This window comes from Dermacentor albipictus, chromosome 6 (genome assembly GCF_038994185.2).
Source record: "Dermacentor albipictus isolate Rhodes 1998 colony chromosome 6, USDA_Dalb.pri_finalv2, whole genome shotgun sequence".
NCBI lineage: Eukaryota > Metazoa > Arthropoda > Arachnida > Ixodida > Ixodidae > Dermacentor > Dermacentor albipictus.
In genome coordinates, this window is record NC_091826.1 from 111220092 (window position 1) to 111238062 (window position 17971).

General features: G+C 48.6%; 1 protein-coding gene across 3 annotated transcripts in view; it reads left to right on the forward strand.

Moving 5' to 3' along the window:
* Positions 1 to 4879: 4879 nt before the first annotated feature.
* The window catches only part of LOC135913305 (gastrula zinc finger protein XlCGF48.2-like), a 104506-nt gene continuing 91414 nt past the window's right edge, over positions 4880 to 17971 (forward strand). For 2 of the 3 annotated variants that reach the window (XM_070541257.1, XM_065445895.1), the window contains exon 1: positions 4882 to 5032. The gene's annotated coding sequence lies outside the window, so the exon portion shown is untranslated. Of the gene's footprint in view, positions 5033 to 17971 lie in introns of all 3 variants that reach the window. The other variant, XM_065445896.1, reaches the window with a different exon arrangement.

Here is a 17971-nt window from a genome sequence, read left to right on the forward strand (position 1 = left end):
TTTATCCATTCGACAAGCGACGCTGATCTGTTGAACGGCGCCATGTTTGACCTATATCCGAAACTAATTTATCACGACCGCGGCATTAGCTTCTAAATAATACTGCGAAAATGACCTTATTGTAACTGCCTCCGTGCCCTCCTGCCGATCTTGCTCCTCATTAACCCGTGAGGTCTGAGTTAGTTAATCGGTTCACCTTGTGAGATCACCTGCATTACTGGAGATTCAAAATTGCTGGCATGCTGGTGTTGACCACTGATTCCTAACAAACAGGCACCATATAGCACTGTGTATGAAAATAAAGAATAACTGAGATCCACACAAGCTTCTTAATTTTTATCAATTTTATTCAGCAAGTTAAGATTAGGCAAAGTGAGCATCCGCATTGTTATGTCGGTTATGTAGTGCGGCGCATCTTCAGATGTTTCTTTTTTTTCTCGCGTTGATATTCTTTCTTTGTTCAAAGACTTGATGTAAAAGTGAAGTCGTGTCAAGATAAAAAATTTCACTATATTGCTTGACAGTGCTTCTTTGTGGGCATCACAACCAATGGAAGGCACGTGTTGCATACAATGCAAAATATCGCTGACGCTATCTCTTTGTACTTTCTTCCAACTGAAACACATTGTGAAGCTATCCTCCAAAGCTTCCGCGAATGAAAAAAGTTGTCTTGAGAGATATAGAAGCCCTCCTTTATCACAAAACTGGGTGAAAGATGAGAGAGCTTCATCTGAATTCTCAACCGATGTCAGCAGCTGCTCAAAGCAGTCCCGACATTTCGTTGTTGGTATTTTCCGTCGGGCCACATAGCCAGCCAAATAAAATACCAGCCTTGCATCACTATGCTTCCCCGGATAAGGATGATCAGTGCACAAGGATGATGTTTCAAGCACGCTGGAGGCTTCGTCAATTCTTCCTGCACCAATCAAGTTGTCCCCTTGGTCGGCTGCCTCAGCTGGTCCGACAAATGACACGATTGTGCCACCTGAGCAGTTGCCTGTGTCTAGAGCTTTTACTAAATTATTGAAGCTCAGACAGTTAACAGCAGTAAGGAACTGGGCTGAGTTTGGATGATCATTACATCCCGAAAACTGGCGAATTATGCCAAACAACTTCTCCATGGGATCCTGCTCAGGCGGGAAGTCAGCAAATATAACGGTAAGCTACCTTTAACGGTTCTTCGCTGAGAATGTGCTTTCCCCACCGGCTGGACGGAAGACGGACATTCTTATAGTGATGTGCGTCTTCATTGTCGGAAGGCACAGGTAGATCAAGGTGATCAACATCGTTTTGCGAAGGTGGTTGTAGCGGCCCATCCTTTCGACGCCTTTTTGATGGCACTGGGGAATGCAAGCTTGACCTCTCTTTAGGCTTTCTTTTCTTCGGAACTGCCTTGGAGAGGTACTTTGGTACATTTGGAAATATCGTCGGTACGGCGCCCGGCAGAAGAAGTGGCCTGCTTCGGTCCAAGAGCACTGTTTGGCCGTCAATTGAGTGTTCAAAGTGTCGTGAGATGAACTGCTGATCGAAAGGCAGCTCCCATACGGCTGCGTTGCATTCAAGCGGCTTGTCTGCTCTCGGTATGTTCCTTTGCCACTTCTGAAACACGGCGTCTTCCTTCGGGACTCCGAACAATGAAAACTTGTTCTTGCATGACTTATAACCAATCGTGCATCCGGGCACAAAACAATGGCTTTGACGGCGGCTCATTGTGCGTCATTCGCACAAACTTCTACGAAAATCTTAGCAAGCAGACTGAAAAAACTCCGACAACACGTGTAGGAAACTCGCAGTCACCCGCTGTAAAAGCGGTCAACTCGACGACGACGTGTAAACGGGATCGAGCGCCATCTGGCGGTGGCATCGCTAGGCAGCGTCAGCGACTCCCATAGTGGCCGCTCGGGGATAATCACACTTCCCCTTTCTAGCCACTGTACTACGGTGGCTAGAAGGGGAGGTGAGAGCATCGGCTGCCTTGGAGTGTAGCAAGAGATCATGCTTGAAGCGGCGGCGCTGCTGTCGACACTTAGATTTCTTAGATCGCGCTCGGCGGCTCGCGCGCTCCGTGAGCCAGGTAGTTTTGCGTTGTTTTAGCGTCGAGGAATATGTGTTGACTATGTGACGCTTGCCCACCACAGGAACATGAAATGCTAATTGGCCGACGTGGCCAGTCATTCTAAACAAGAAGATAAGCCTAGCATTACACACAAACATAGACGCGCGAGTAACACTGACGGGTAGGAGGCTCTCGCCAAAAACTTTCTTTAGCTAGTTTTTTAGCTTTTTAACTTTTTTAGGTATTTTAGCCAGTGAAAGAGCGCAGCAAGTTGTTGCCAAAAAGAAGCGCTGTATTTCTCTCGGCTGTGAGCGTGTTTCGTTCTCAAGCCGGAAAAAGCAGCAGGGCCCTTGCAGTACAACACATTTTATTGCAGGGATGGACAAGTATGTGGGCAAAGTCAGTCAATAAGGACAAACAAGTGATGCAGCCTAAGACAGAACAAAAAAAAATATTTACGCACCACGCAAGGGACAACACACCCTCAGATAACATGCCTCAGCTTAAGGTGCCGCATTCTTTGCCTTTTCCCCTCTCTAGCCTTGTTCTGTCCTTGTGCTAGAAAATGTAGCCTTGTTAGTGCATAAAACTTCACAACATGCAACTGACGTGAAACTAGCGCGAAAAAGACGAGGACATAAAGAAACAAATACCACAGACAAGCGCTGACTGCAGTCAGCGCTTGTCTGTGGTATTTGTTTCCTTGTGTCTTCGTCTTTCTCGCGCTGTTTCACCTCAGTTCTAAGTATCAACCAACTAGCCCTCATCAAGATCTTACTAATTCACAACATGGTTTGTTACTCCTGTGCAATGTTTGTCACAGCCAACTGTACTTAGCCTGTTCCTTGCCAAAGAAGAAATCAAATCCATCACACTGTTGGCCTTTAAACCATTGACACTGAAGCAATGTGTGAATGAATCCTCTAGCTTCATAATCAATTTATGAAGCTCCTGAGATGGATATAGCAACCCTCCATTATTAACCTCTTGTGTGAGGCAAGCTTCCTTTGGAAGCTCGAAGCCAGCTGGAAGGAGCAGTGCTCTAGAGCATTATGGCACTTTGTTTTGCTGAGCATCTTCCGAGCAACATATCCTGCGACATAGTTGGAAATCCGCGAGTCACTTCCTATTGCAACAGTCGCATCATGATAAGGAAGTAGGTCGCATGATGCAAGCACCTCATGAACTTCGTTCAGGCACCCAATATCCATCAGCTGATCAAGTTTTCCTTGAATGTTTCCCGGCCTTTCACTGGTTGCCGAGAGCAGGCTCTTCATCAATGAGGGTGACACATTTCCATTTGGCGGGGCCTTCGCTAAACTACAAAATTACAAACAATTCACCGATATTAAGAACTGTGACGGTGTAGGGTGATCATTGTTGCCTGACATTTGCCTAAGGATACAGAATAAGTTTTCTAAGCTATCCTGAATCAAACGAGAGGTCATTAGGTACTTGTAATCAAGCTCAAACACAGGATACCACAGTAATCAAGAAGGGACATTGTGCTTGTAAGCGTAACGCGAAGTCCTTCAGCTGTGCCTTGCGTAAGAAAGCCTACTTTCCCTATTTGTGCTTCCCAGGCGTCTATGTAGGCTAAGAAATCCTTCACCTTGGCGTGACTTTTTGAACCTTTGCTCGAAGTGCTATTCACAGAGCACAGATGTTTTCTCCAGGGGTCTGTCTGCCCGTGGTACCGCACGTTGCCACACTTTCAGCCTTTCTTCATTGCTCGGGGCAGAAAACGTGGAGACTCTCTTGCCCTTGTTTCTGGCGGAGACGTATCCTTACGTGCACCCGGGCGCAAAGCAATGCGTTTGGCGGTTTACACGTCTCTCCCTTGTTACCTGTGTGCTCAGCACATGTCAAGGTTACAATAGGTAAACGTAATCAGTAGAAAAAACTGATTGCTAGCAACGCAGCGAGAAAACGTGCAGCAGCACAGACGCGCCTGCACCTCACAGAAGTTTGCCAGCCGAAGAGAGGCATCTAAGACGCGCCGCTCGCGCCACCTGTCAACAGCATGAATGACTACGACACGCGCTTGCTTGCACGGCCCGCTGCGAAACTCTCACCTTCCTTCTAGCCAAGCAAACAGGTCCGCAATAGACATCAGTAAGAGGCGATTGGAGGATTGGTGGAAAAAAAGTAGGGAAACGACAAAGGACGGAGACGTACAAAAGCATAGTTCGCAACAGGGTATCAGAAAATTTGGACGTGGTAGTTCATAGTGTTTTTTTTTTTTCATTGGTTAACCTAGGTAGGATATTAGACAGCATAGTAGCAAGACAAGAGCTTGGTGGCGCAAGCCACCGCCCCGTTCCAAAGGGGACGCTCATAACATCCATCCATCCATCCATTCCTCGCTAGCAGACGACGCACTTGACAACGACAGCAAAACTGAAGACGTCATGTTGTATAACCCATGCCTCAAATATGTATACGTAGAGAAAAGGTGTCAATATAAATTTGCAGTAGAAATAAAGCACCATTAAAGAGCGTACGTGCGCAACCGGTCTAAGCGCCCGCAGCAAAATTAAGTTGAATCTGCCGCAAAGCCTGTCTCCGGCCCAATCCCGTTTGCTCGCAGCGCCCTCGCACAATTTTTCCACATGCGGCGCCTCAGTAACATAGAGCATAAAGTTCCCTACAAAAAAAAAAATTGTAGGAAACTTTATGCTCTGTGGAACCGCGTCGTTCGGCCCACTTGGCCACTGTAACTAAAACTAGTAAAACGTTAGGCAAAAAAACAACATTGCAAAAGAGGGCGCAGTGGCACAACCCATTATCAGACTTCAAAGAGCATGCTCCTAGCATCTATCCATTTATCCACGCTTCGCGCTTTTTGCAATTTTTTTCTGGCAGTTCCGAAACTATTGGCGGTAAGTCGTGGTCGCTTTTGTGAAGTGATGCGAGTTTCAAGTTCAGGTCTTCGGATCGCGTTAGCAAGAACGGCTGCAACATCGCTTTATTGGGGTAAGTGCTCTTATTATATGCCTAAAGGGTTGCTACTTTGTTGAAAAGTATGCATGTTGATCGATTTGAACGGTGCAAACCTCAGTGATTGTTTGGGAATGTCAGGTTCACGCACTTTCAAACACTCACATTGACTATGGTGTGCACCATACATTGATACAATTCGACGTGACGTTGAGGGATCGCCAGCCGTTTGTGCGCGGGCGCAAGAGAGAAAATGTGTGGGCTTTTGCTCCTTGAATATGTGACTCTGCCTAAGCACTACGGAGGAGGTATCTTAGCGCGTCTTGTATGCGTTTGTCCCCTAGACATGCCGGCATTGCGGAGGGCAAGGTTCTGACTGGTGTTGTAGAAGTCGCGAGGCGCTTTTTTCGTTGCTGGGTGCTTTTCTTGTCGCAACGATATATTGAAGTTTTTGCAAGTACTGCTCCAGGAGGGCACACGTAACTGGCAAACGGAGGCCCCAGGAAAACCGAGATTACAATAACGCTGTGTGTTAAGGTATGTCGCACGTACCTGCTTTGCTTCCGTTTTCTCCGTGGTTCACGCCTGCTGTTTTTATGCGAAGCATATTACGAGAGCCCAACCCAGCTCCTCAGGCGCGGCGGTGTCGCCTTCAATACCACGTGACACCGTGACGTCACGACAGAGGAGAAACGGGGCTCCAACTCGCGCCGTCGCTCGCGGCGTCGCCCCCCGCATCGGACGCGGTGAGCGTCGAGCAACGCAGCGTTCGGCGCGACAACGAAATGTGCGCCTGAGCAAGCGCCGCACGCCTGAGCCGACGCCGACGACACCGGCTTTTCTGCGACACGAGCTCCTTAACGCTGTCGCGTTAAAATAAAGGCTAGTATGCTTCGCATCCTGGGCTTAACCTTAGTTAAGCCACAGCCATTTTTTCCACATGTTTTCGCAGAAGGACGTTCATTTAAGTCAAAGCGGATCATTAAAAATGATTTCGAGAGGTTACACAAAGCAGCATACGAAAAGCCTGGCACGAGCAATGATACCTCTCCAGGAAAGCAGGCCCTGTCTACTACGGACTCTTGCTCCCCCGGGGAAATCAGTGATGTTTATTGAAGGTAGGGTGCGAGAAAAGTATAATCTGGCATGACTGACTCAGCACAAGCACCGAAGGCGCGAGAAAGTTTGTCTGACTATATACCCAGCAGCCAAAAACGCACCCCGCGACTTCTACAACACCAGTCAGAACCTCGCCTTGCGGATTGCGGTCAAGTTTACGCTCCACCGCTATCTGCTCGCGCGGTGAGGCAGCGGGCACGGGTGTTGTATATCCTCCATTCTGGAGCCAAAGTACCCCCTCCCCCTGAGGCGCCTGACATTTGATAAACCCCCGCGCTGCGGGCCGCCGACGAGATGACAAGGAGGACTCCCTCTCAGAGGCGCCGGATACCATACGTGCCTTACTGGCGGGCGCGATGTACGAACAGCAACAAGCGGTGCGGTGGTGCCTTCCAAGTGTGGAGCGGGTTCTTGCACGTGCGTGGTGCAAGAATGCCTGTTTGGCAGGGTGTATTATGACTTTCTCCTTCTTTCTACTCTCTCCCATTTCCCATACCTTCTAGTGAAAAATAGAGTCTTCTTGATGTGCTCGAAGCGAAGGGACGTCTGTCATTTTTCCATAAGCTCAAAGTTCTCTGTCTCTTATTCCACATCATTTTTGGTGCCGAAACCCGGGAATAGGGAAGTGAAATGATGGACATCGACACAATCAAGCGAATAAGGGCCGTGGCGCGAACATCTGCAACCAAGCTGATCAATGAAGTATCCACCATGCATGGACGGCAGCACATCAATCGGTGAGCTGGAAGAAAAGATAAATCTTCTTTTCTCCCTATCTAGTTCACTGAAAGAGCTAGATAGGGAGATAGAAAAAGGCGTTGAAGATGAAGTTTTCGAAGAGGAAATTGCATGCTCTGAAATGTACGGAGAAAGGATCAGCGTGGCGAACACAAGGGTACAACGCATGCTACGTGACTTTAGCTGCACAAATGTTTCATCAGATCGCACACTAAACTCCTCAGATCAAAGAGAATCTAGCGCAAACAATTTGCAAATATGCCCCACCATAAAGCTGCCAAAGCTCGAAATCAACAAATTCAACGAAGAGCGAGAGTGGCAAGGGTTCTGGAGTCAGTTTGAATCGACTATCAACGCTAACCGGAACCTCTCAAATGTAGACAAATTCAAGTACCTCAACAGCTACTTGACGAGAAAGGCGGCGTCTGCGGTGGCAGGACTTTACTTGTCGGAAGGCAACTACGATGTCGCTTTCTCGCTATTAAAGGAGAGGATTGGCAGAAAGGAAGTTATTATAGAAGACCACATGCCACGGCTGCTTAACATCAAGCCAGTGCATGACTCACGGAATCTCGGTCAACTGCGCAGCCTCGTCGACGAAGTAGAGACAGGTAGGTGTATGCAGCCTCACTTCTTTAGGCGTGAGTGTTGGCACTTGTGGAACTTTGTTACTGACCGTAATAAAGAAAGCGGTGCCTGCCGACCTTCTTCTGGAATACCAATTAAAAAACGAGGCTACGAACGAAGGAAATGAGCTGGAGGAGTTCCTGCATTTTTTAGAAAAGAGGTGGCAACACGGGAGATCATACAGCGGGCCGAAGCTCTGAGAGACAACAGTGCCGAATCGGTAAAGGAAAGGCGCAACAGCAGTACTAAAGCGGTGAACATGCCTACTGCAGCTGCGCTGCACACCATGATGAAGGACAGCACAGGATGTCTATTTTGTAATTCGAACGGCCATGAGACCAGCAACTGCAATGCTAAGATGTCTGTGGTGGATAAGAGAGAGGTGCTGAAGTGTGACAATCGATGTTTCCGGTGTACAACAAAAGGGCACGAGGCAAGAGAATCCCGTAAAGCTAAGTGGCTCAGGTGTGCACATTGCAAGGGCAGACATTTACCGACAATGTGTGACCCTGACTTTAGAAGACACCGCAACACTGATGAAGGGGATGCATCTTCGTCACCGGTGATTGAGCAAGCCACGGTATTGAAGTCCTCGTTAGGCACGGGAGATAACTTGATGTGCACTGAAGAGCAGCAGTTTCTCCTACAGACAGGGCGAGCATGGACAGAGGGTCCACCTGAACGTACACTTGTCAGGATTCTCCTCGATGGTGGCAGTCAGCGAACCTTCATCCATCGCAACCTATCCGAAAAGCTGCAGTTAAAAGTGCTGGGAGAAGAGGAGCTTAAAATATTTACCTTTGGTGAGCAATCAGCCATAACACGCACGAAAACGTGTCGAGTGGAGCTGTGGCTCAGAAGCCAGTACGACGGAAAAGGGGTGCGAGTGGAAGTGCTGGAAGTTCCTTGCATCTGTGTAGATATCATGGCTACTCCATCAAATTCTGTTCTGCTTCAACTTTCAAGATTTCACTTCCAAGTCGCAGACGCCTCGCGACGCGGCGAAAGTGAAAATATTGACCTTTTGGTAGGCGCTGATCATTGTTGGGAAATTGTCACGGGATCTACTAAGCGTCTCAGCTCCAAATTGATGGCAGTGGAGACTGTATTCGGATGGAGAGTCCAGGGCCAGTTTGGCACAAGGAAGTCAACAGGAGTCTGCTCCTTGGCTGCTGGCATGATGCGGATAGGAGTGAGTGAACAAATTTACAAGGAAATATCAGCACAGCTAAAGTCTTTCTGGGAGCTCGAGCACATCAGTATCAAGGAATGTGAGCCAGTTTGTCACGAGGACGCGGTCCTTCAACACTATAAAGAAACCGTCGACTTTGAGAATGGCCGCTATAAGGTGTCGTTCCCTTGGAATTTGATGGTTTACGAGCTTGGCGACAACTATGAGTGCGCAGGAAGACGTCTTAAAGCACAGACAAAGCGCCTCTTGGAAGGAGATTCGTTGATTAAGGAATACGACGCCTGCATAAGAGACTACATAGAAAACGGCTATGCAGAGCCAGCCAGCAAGAATTACGGCAAGTCGGAAGGTCCAGTGTACTATATGTCACATCAAGCAGTTGTTCGTCGCGAAAGCCAGTCTACAAAACTGAGGGTTGTATTCGATGCATCATCAAGTGCCAAAAATCGCCTCTCACTGAACAATGTTTTAGAAAGTGGCCCAAACCTAAATCCAGAGCTCATTGATCTGCTGATCAATTTTCGCACTTACAACATTGCCATCGTTGCGGATATTGAAAAGGCCTTTCTCCAAATATCACTATCAGAGGGCTATCGGAACGCTGTGCAGTTCCTCTGGTACGCTATGACGCCAAAGAAAGGGGAAGAACTTCCAGCTGTGGTGACCTATCGCATGACTCACATGCCGTTCGGTGTCACGTTGAGCCCATTTCTCTTGGCTGCCACGTTGCAACATCATCTTGAAGGCCTGCCAGAACCGTATGCTGAAACTGCAGGTATTCTGCGCAAGCATCTTTATGTGGATGACCTTGTAACTGGGTTTGACAGCCTTGACAAGGGTAAAGTCTTGTGCCAGGAATCCAAAGAATATTGTCTCAAGCAGGGATGCGGCTACACAAGTGGATGTCGAACGACCGCGATCTCGTCAACTTGTTAGAGAATGGCAATGTGGAGAGAACGAACGCTGATGCTGGACATGCTGCGGCTACAAAGGTATTGGGAGTAGGTTGGAATGCTCAGACTGACCACTTTGAATACAACCCAACTTCACTCATCGACTTCCTCTTGGCAAGAGCCGACAACAAGAGATTTGTGCTGCAGGCCTCGGCAGGAATTTTCGACCCTTTTGGATTTATTGCTCCCACAACATTAAGCTTAAAGGTAATGTTCCAGAAGTTGTGGGAGTTGGGAATTGGTTGGGATGATCCCTTGCCTGAAACATTGCAGCCTGAGTGGGACTGCTGGTGTAGGGAGCTTCCATGCATTGAAGGAGTGTCTATTCCAAAACTGATAGCGGCAGACTTTAGAAACAATGATACGGAGAAAGTGGTTCATGTTTTCTGTGACGCAAGCCTGAAGGTTTATGGTGCTGTCGCATATATCGTGACCAAGTCTTCGTTCGGACTAACAAATGTCAGCTTGGTCATGGCTTAATCAAGAGTGGCCCCTTTGAAACGCCTTTCACTACCCCGATTGGCGCTGATCAGAGCGCTTGTTGGTGCACGACTATGCCACTACGTTGTCAAGGCCTTGGATCTGAAGGACGTTGCTGCCATCCTCTGGACTGACTCTACAGTAGCTATGCACTGGATCAAGGGAAACGCTGCCAGATGGAAGTCCTTCGTGGCAAATCGAGTCTCAGAGTTACAAGCGCTGACAGATCCGAAGGATTGGAAACACTGCCCAGGTTCAGACAACCCCGCTGACCTAATCACCCGTGACATTCTCCCATCGGCCCTGCGGGAAAGCGAACTGTGGTGGAAAGGACCCCGTTGGCTTCAGCAGGATGACACGTGTTGGCCAACGATAAGTGAGCCAAGCTCGAAGGTTGGGGAGCGCCAAATGGAAGAGCGAAAGGTGACAGCGATGCCCATAGTATCATCGTCATCCATGGCAATTTTCAATGTTGAGAATTATAGCTCATTCAGCAGAGTCGTGCGAGTAACCGTGTAGGTCCGCCGCTTTGTCGACAACTGCCACAACAAAGAAGGAAGGACGATCGGCCCATTACGAGCTGAAGAAGTAATCAGCGCCGAAAGATACTGGTTGGCTAAAGCTTATGAAGATGCGTTCAGCAACGACATTTCAAACCTGAAGAATCAAAGACCGCTGCACAAGAGCTCTCCTGTTTTGCCTTTCAACCCATACTTCGACAAAGAGGGCCTCATGCGAGTTGGTGGACGCTTGCAATTCAGCGATAACAACGAAGAGACTAAGCATCCCATCATTCTCCCTGGCAATCACCCCCTCACGTCACTGCTCATACGGAAGAAACACTTGAGAATGCTGCACACGGGCGTACGCAATACTCTAGCACAGCTGCGAGAATCGTATTGGATTATCGGAGGATGTCAGGCCGTAAAGAAAATTATCAAGCAGTGTCTCGTCTATCACAAACAAAGTTGCCCTCCAGCTACGGAACCAGTAACACCACTTCCAGCTGACAGAGTGACAAAGGGAAACTCGTTCGACATCGTTGGCATCGATCTTGCAGGGCCCTTGATTTGTCAACAGTCACGCGACAGCAAAAAATGCTACATCGCTATTTTCACCTGTGCTGTAACACGTGCTGTCCACCTTGAGCTCGTCAGCGACCTGTCGGCTACAGCCTTCCTCTTGGCCTTTAAACGCTTTGTGGCATGCTGTGGAATTTGCTCGATGGTGTATTCGGACAATGCGCTCACATTCAAGCGTGCAGCCAGGGATCTAAAGGCAATGTTCATGCTGTTGCAAGTTGAGGAATTGCAGTCATACTTCGCCGGAAACCAGATCAGATGGAAATTTATTGTTGAACGGGCAGCTTGGTGGGGTGGATTCTGGGAGCAGATAGTGCGATCTGTGAAAGTAGCATTGCGAAAGGTGTTAGGTCAGAGCAGCTTGAGTTTCGAAGAACTGACCAGCGTTCTTTATGAGGTGGAGGCCGTGATCAACTCACGCCCTTTGACTTTCATATACGATGATGCTCAAGAGCCAGAACTGTCACCGGCTCATTTCCTTGTTGGAAGAAAGTTGACGACCCTTCCTCCACACCTGCTGCCGGACGAAATTCCTGGCGGTGGCATGCATCTCTCACGTCGCTGGAAGTACCGGACTGCCATGGCCGATGGTTTCTGGAGACTGTGGCAGAAAGAGTACCTATTGGAGCTTAGATCGGCACATATGTGCCGACCAACGACATTGAGTGATCTGAAGAAAGGCGCCTTGGTGCTCCTGAGGGAAGACCGCTTGAAACGCCACATGTGGAAGACCACCAGAATTAAGGAAACACTTAAGGGTAGAGACGGCAGGGTGTGGTCCTGCAAACTGTTATTAAGGGGGGAACTGAGGTAAAGCGACCAATACAGCAGCTGTATCCCTTGGAGATTGTGGCACAATGAGCTCAATAATAGTTTGCTCACCCGGGGGGGGGGTTGTTGTATATCCTCCATTCTGGAGCCAAAGCCCCCCACCCCCTTCAGAGGCGCCTGACATTTGATAAATGCTCCGCGGGCCCCCGACGAGGTGGCAAGGAGGACTCCCTCTCAGAGGCGCCCGACACTTGATACCCCTCAAACTATATGCCTTAGCATGGTGCAAGAATGCCTGTTTGGCACGGTGTATTATGACTTTCTCCTCTCTACTCTCTCCCATTTCCCATACCTTCTAGTGAAAAATAAGTCTTCTTGATGCGCTCGCTCGAAGTGAACGGAAGTCTGTCATTTTTCCATAAGTGCAAAGTTCTCCGTCTCTTATTCCACAACAATGAATGCCCCATTTGGATTTGGAGATCGCTGTGTCTGAAGTGGCAAGGTGCTTACTGGCGTTGTATAGGTCGCGGGTCGCTTTTTTCGTCGCGATGACAGATTGTTTTTTCACAAGTACTGCTCCAGGAGGGCACATGCAACCGGCAAACGGAGGCCTCAGGAGAGCAGCTGAGGTTACAATAAAGCAGGCAGCGCAGGATCTCCAGGGAACCGAAGGGGTAGCGGGGGGATCAAAGTTGGAAGCTGGGTGGCCCGTGGGTTGGGGCCGCGGAGGCCGATCGGCTGTCCAAGATAGTGGACAGCCAATGTTTTATGCGAACACCCCCTGGCACTCGCAGGCCTCGGCGAGCCCCAAACCACGGACCAGTCAGTAGTGTCGCTGTTGCCGCTTTGGTGTCGAAACGATTACATGTTGTTACAATTAGTAAAAAGCACGATTGAATAAATATAATTATGTCTAGCCGCTAACTTGTTACGCTAAGTTCAGCACTACCGTGCCCCGCGACTTCTGCAACACCAGTCAGAACATTGCCTCTGAAGGTACGTTGGACAGACTTGCTCGCGCCTGCGGCGCTGATGCGGAGTCAGTCATCGTCACCGGCGACCTTTCAGCAGCGTCCGAGCGTAAACAAACGACCCCACTCCGCAATGCCGGCGCGCCTAGGGACAAAGGACACAGTGCCTTCCACGGTTAACAATTAAAACGGAGCCTTAACATACTAGTGCTTCACGAGGCACCGAATCAAAACCTTTTTATTACTTTCAATCATGGTTACCACCCACGTGCGGAAACAGCATCCAATTGTGTTTGTATTTCGCCTCTAGAGGTGATGAGCAGGGAGAACACACCGAGATATGCCAAATGAGGAGGCAGTGGCATAGCCAGAAATTTAGTTTTATTTATTTATTTATGTGGAGGTTGTACGCCACACAAGGACTCACACTCTTAGCACCCGCCCAACAAGAATGCTTTAAGAACGAGGAAGCATGCTTTGCAGCCACTTCACATATTAAATTATGCTATCTTGCTTATGCTATATTTAAAAATGATGGTATTAAAAAAAGCTATAATTTTGTTTATGAATTGATAGACTTAAATAATGTATGTCGATGACCTACCTGGTACGTGACTTGGAAAAACGAACAGCGCTAGAAACGGGGCCATACAATAACAAAACAGCGCATTATTGTGTGTCTTCTCGTATGCCGGCCTGACTTGTTGCAGCCCAGGTAAGTGGCGGTCACCATTTTTTTGCAGCCAGATCTTCGAGTGGTACGGTCACGGCTACTTACGGGAGAGGGCGGGCACTATTTTGCAACTTTCCTATCACTCAATCGTGCTTTCGGCGTTGTGGGCATGCTATATTACTCTAGATTGCAAAATAAAGCAACGAAGCTTTTGTGCTAGAACTTCGGTAATACCATGTGAGGCAGGTTTCACTCACTTTTGGGGACCTTCTCTCTGACTTGTTTGAAGGGATGTTTGGAAGTAACTTGCGATGTTATTGTCATCACATATATGATGCATATTGTAATTTGATCACACACGGGAACTGATGAGGCAGACAGTCCGAACCAGGGCTGCTTCCTGTTTTAGAAGCCTTTGTAAGATTACGGCATCCGTTGTTCACAGTAAAATAAGGGCCAGTACCTCCGAGAGATTTGAAAGCGTTGTGTCTCTCGACACCTGTCTATTCTGAAAATTGCCGAGACGTTTAGTTAGGGTGGGCTCTCCGTAGCAAGCAGCGCGTGTTACGACTTGATAGGTGAGCTTCAGCTAGGCTACTGGCCCCTGCTGGCTGGTGTTGAGCGATTGGGCAGTGACGAGACGCTCTCGCTATGACCACAGTTATCCACCAACATCGTTCTTGACGCCTGTTATGCACGTCCCATCACTCCTCGCATATATCACTCCACTCCACTTAACATTTTTTTCCGTCAATCACTATTACGCTCTTCAGCATTCACTGGTTTGTTGAACTGCACGGCGGCCGCATACTTTCCTGTGTTTCTGTGTGGACTTCCAGTCCATTCTCCTACCTGCCTTCCTACCTGTTTGTTGTGGCGGTTTCTTAGCTTCACTGGCCCAGCACCCCCGACCTTGACATATTTGGCCGTGCTCAAATCAGCGTTCTTTTGAAGCTTTTCTTTTTTTGGAAGTTGCCCTATGTTGAGGGTGGTTCAGAGCGTGTATACACATGGAAGGAGCGGGGCAGAGGGGTAAGAAGACGCTAGAAACTCGTCTAGACCTTTCAGGGTGTCTACCAACCGGGAAAACTGGGAATTCTCAGGGAATTTGAATATTCTGTAAATAGTCAGGGAAAACTCAGGGAATTTGCGCTTACATCAGGGAAAATTAGCTGTAATTCTATTGAAAGGGAATGAAAGTCGTGGTAATGCTTCACTTGGAGGCCACATTTCAAGTGGCGCAACCTATCGATCATATCCCATTTTGTGCCAGTAGTAGGAGGAGGCCAGTGCACTTTCTCACTGCAAGAGGAAAGGTTTGGATGAACCAATTCAAAACAGTCATATTATGTGAGCTCTCAGTTATGTAGGGTCCATTTGGCTGCACAGAGAAAGCAATGACAATAAATTCTTTTTGTTTCATGAACAAGGCTAAAGTAAGATTCATTGTTTGTTGACTGTTGAGCAACTGCAGTTTAACTCTTTCCTTAGAATCAGCCACAGTAGGTTTAGTTTATTAACTTTACCGCTGGAATTATTCAAGGCGCGGCAGGAAACATTGTCACCCGAGATTCTAACTCCATTTAGTCCTCAATTGAATGCCACCAATATTCTGTGGAAAGACTCAATTTTTTTATGAACTATGTGGTATGTCACAAATTCACAACATCCAGCACATATGCAAAAACGTTTTGCGCACATGCACAAGAAAGGGTAAGAAGAAGAAGAAGAGCACGAAGCAGACACGTCTCTCACATCGGCTCCATCTTTTTCGATGTTCCGCTGGCCAATTTTTCGAGGTACGACGATTTCAAGCACATCATTTGTTCGTGAAGTTGCCCAGACTCGACTGATACGAAGTTTCGAGGTGGGAACCAATTTTTGACAATTTTATTGGACTTTCTCTGTTCATCCCACTACGTGCGGAGCTAACCCTAGCGAGGAGCAGGGCCCATTAGGCCTTGCCGGCCTACGTGCCAGGGGGACATGGCAGACTCCCGTATGGAAGACGAAGAGGACAACAACGAGGAAGATTTTGGTTGGCAAGTGGCTACCGGACGACGATCCCGTGCTGGTAAGAAGAGCAGCAACGCAGCGAACGCGACGCCAAGTACCTCACAAGCGTCCGGCGGCAGCAAGGGACCCGCCACCAACACCAGCTCGATCAAGTACCGTATAGTAAAGGCCTCAAGGATGCCCCAACTACCCGAGGAGCATCAGAAAATTATAATCAGGCCACGAGGAGGACTAAATTTGAGCAAAGTAAGTACCACCGCTATTGGAACTGCAGTGATTGAGGCTTCAGGCCTAATGGCAGAGCAAGCAAGTGAAGACATGGTGTGCCCCAACTTCACGCAAAATATCGTGGTGGTGAGCACGCCTGAACTAGACCATGTGGCAAGGTACGTGAGAATGAAGTCCTTCAAAATTGTGGAAATGGAATACGAGGTCAATGCGTACGAGACGGCCCCGCACGCCACGTGCAAAGGGGTGATTAGACAAGTCGACATCAGGGACTCCCAGTCTACTGTCACAAGGAATATCGTGCATGAGCGCAACCCGCTCGCTTTGGCCGTCAAGCGCATCAAGACGTCAGGCTCAGTCATCGTCCTCTTCGATGGACTGAAAGTGCCAAACTTTGTGCGCTACGGGCCGACTTTGTTGAGATGTTATCTCTACAGGAAACAATTTGATGTGTGCTTCACTTGTGGTAGGGTAGGACACCGCTCGGACGTGTGCCCCACGCCGGACTCTGTTCAGTGTAGAGGGTGTGGAGCCCCCAACCCACGTGCGGACTACGTTTGCACGCCCAAGTGCAAGTTCTGTGGAGGAGACCATCCCACCGGAGACAAGGCGTGCAAGCAGAGATTTCAAACACCCTATGTGGTACGAGCTCGCCGAAGGGAACGCGCCCGGTCACGATCGGCCACGAGGGAGAGAAGCCGCTCCAAGTCGGGAGGAGCCCAGGCGCTCTTAGAAGATGGAACACCCGGTGCCAAGCCGACAGTTGGGACCGCCTGGGCGGATAAAGTCAAAGGTACGGTGAGAATCGTTGGTGGCGCCACTACGCCGGCGGTGACTGAAAGCAATGATGCCAGAATAGAACAGTTGATTAGGGAGGTAAACTCTTTGCGTGAAGCTAATGAAGAGCTGATCAAACAGGTAGCAGAACTGAAAAAGAAGGCACAGCCGAGCCCTGCCAGCGTAGCAGTAGCCAGACCAGTAGGTCAAAGCAACGAACCAAGCGAGGGAGATAACTCCCCCGCCCCGAAAAAAAGAGCAGTAAGCCCCGAAACTGACTCGGTTTTCTCAGTCCTCAGCGAGCTGAAAGAGGTAATCAAAGAAATTAGAGAGACGACGGAAAGGACTAACTTTAAAGTGGATAAACTATGGAAATGGAGGTTAACGGCCGAACAGCGATTCAAGAAACTCGAAACGAAATGCGACGACGACGAATTCTTGCTGTCAGAATCAGAAAGCGTAAAATCGCTCTCCGGAACGTCAGGGGGCGCTCCAAAGAGATCGATCGCGGGTAACAGCAAAATTAACCCATTCAATAATCATGGATAGCGCCCACAGTTTTAGTGTGTGGCAGTGGAATTGTCGCGGATTCCACAACAAAGAGGCATCGCTGCGCCAATTAATTAGATCAATGGGGGTCAAACCAAAAGTAATTATGCTGCAGGAAACTTTAGCGGACGAAGTAAAGCTAACCGGGTACAAATCGGTATGTAGAGAAAAAGATTCCGGAAGGGGATTGGCCACCCTCGTTGACAAAAAGCTACCCTTTATCGAACACGATATCCATCTCGGATTGAGTAAAATCGAGTATATCCTAGTAGAAGTCGTACTCAAAAGGCACAAGGGCAGGGCGCAGAGTATCTTCTGCCTGAACATTTATAGCAGTCCTACCTACAAGAAACAAAGCTTTAGGGCACTTTTCAACAAGGCACTCGCAGTCGCAAAGAGCTCTCCACTCATCATCGGAGGGGACTTTAATGCCCCCTACCAAGCGTGGGGATACGCTTGGAATACAAAGAAAGGTGAGGGGTTATGGAACCTTGCCACGGACCTGGGACTGTGCCTGATCACAGATCCGGCTTTCCCCACCCGCTGTGGCACGCCACATGCAGGGACTCTACGCCCGACCTAACTTTTGTCAACAACTCGAAACAAGCTAGTTGGGAAAACTCGGGCACCGATCTAGGCAGCGACCACTATGTCATACACATAGGTATAGGTATGCCGAAACAAGAGACTAGAACCTTTCGGTGCACTGACTGGGACCTTTTTAGGAAAGTTAGAGCGAAAAGACTAGAATTGGAGCCGATAGAAGCGGGCAGACAGTCCTTCCAGACCTGGATCAACC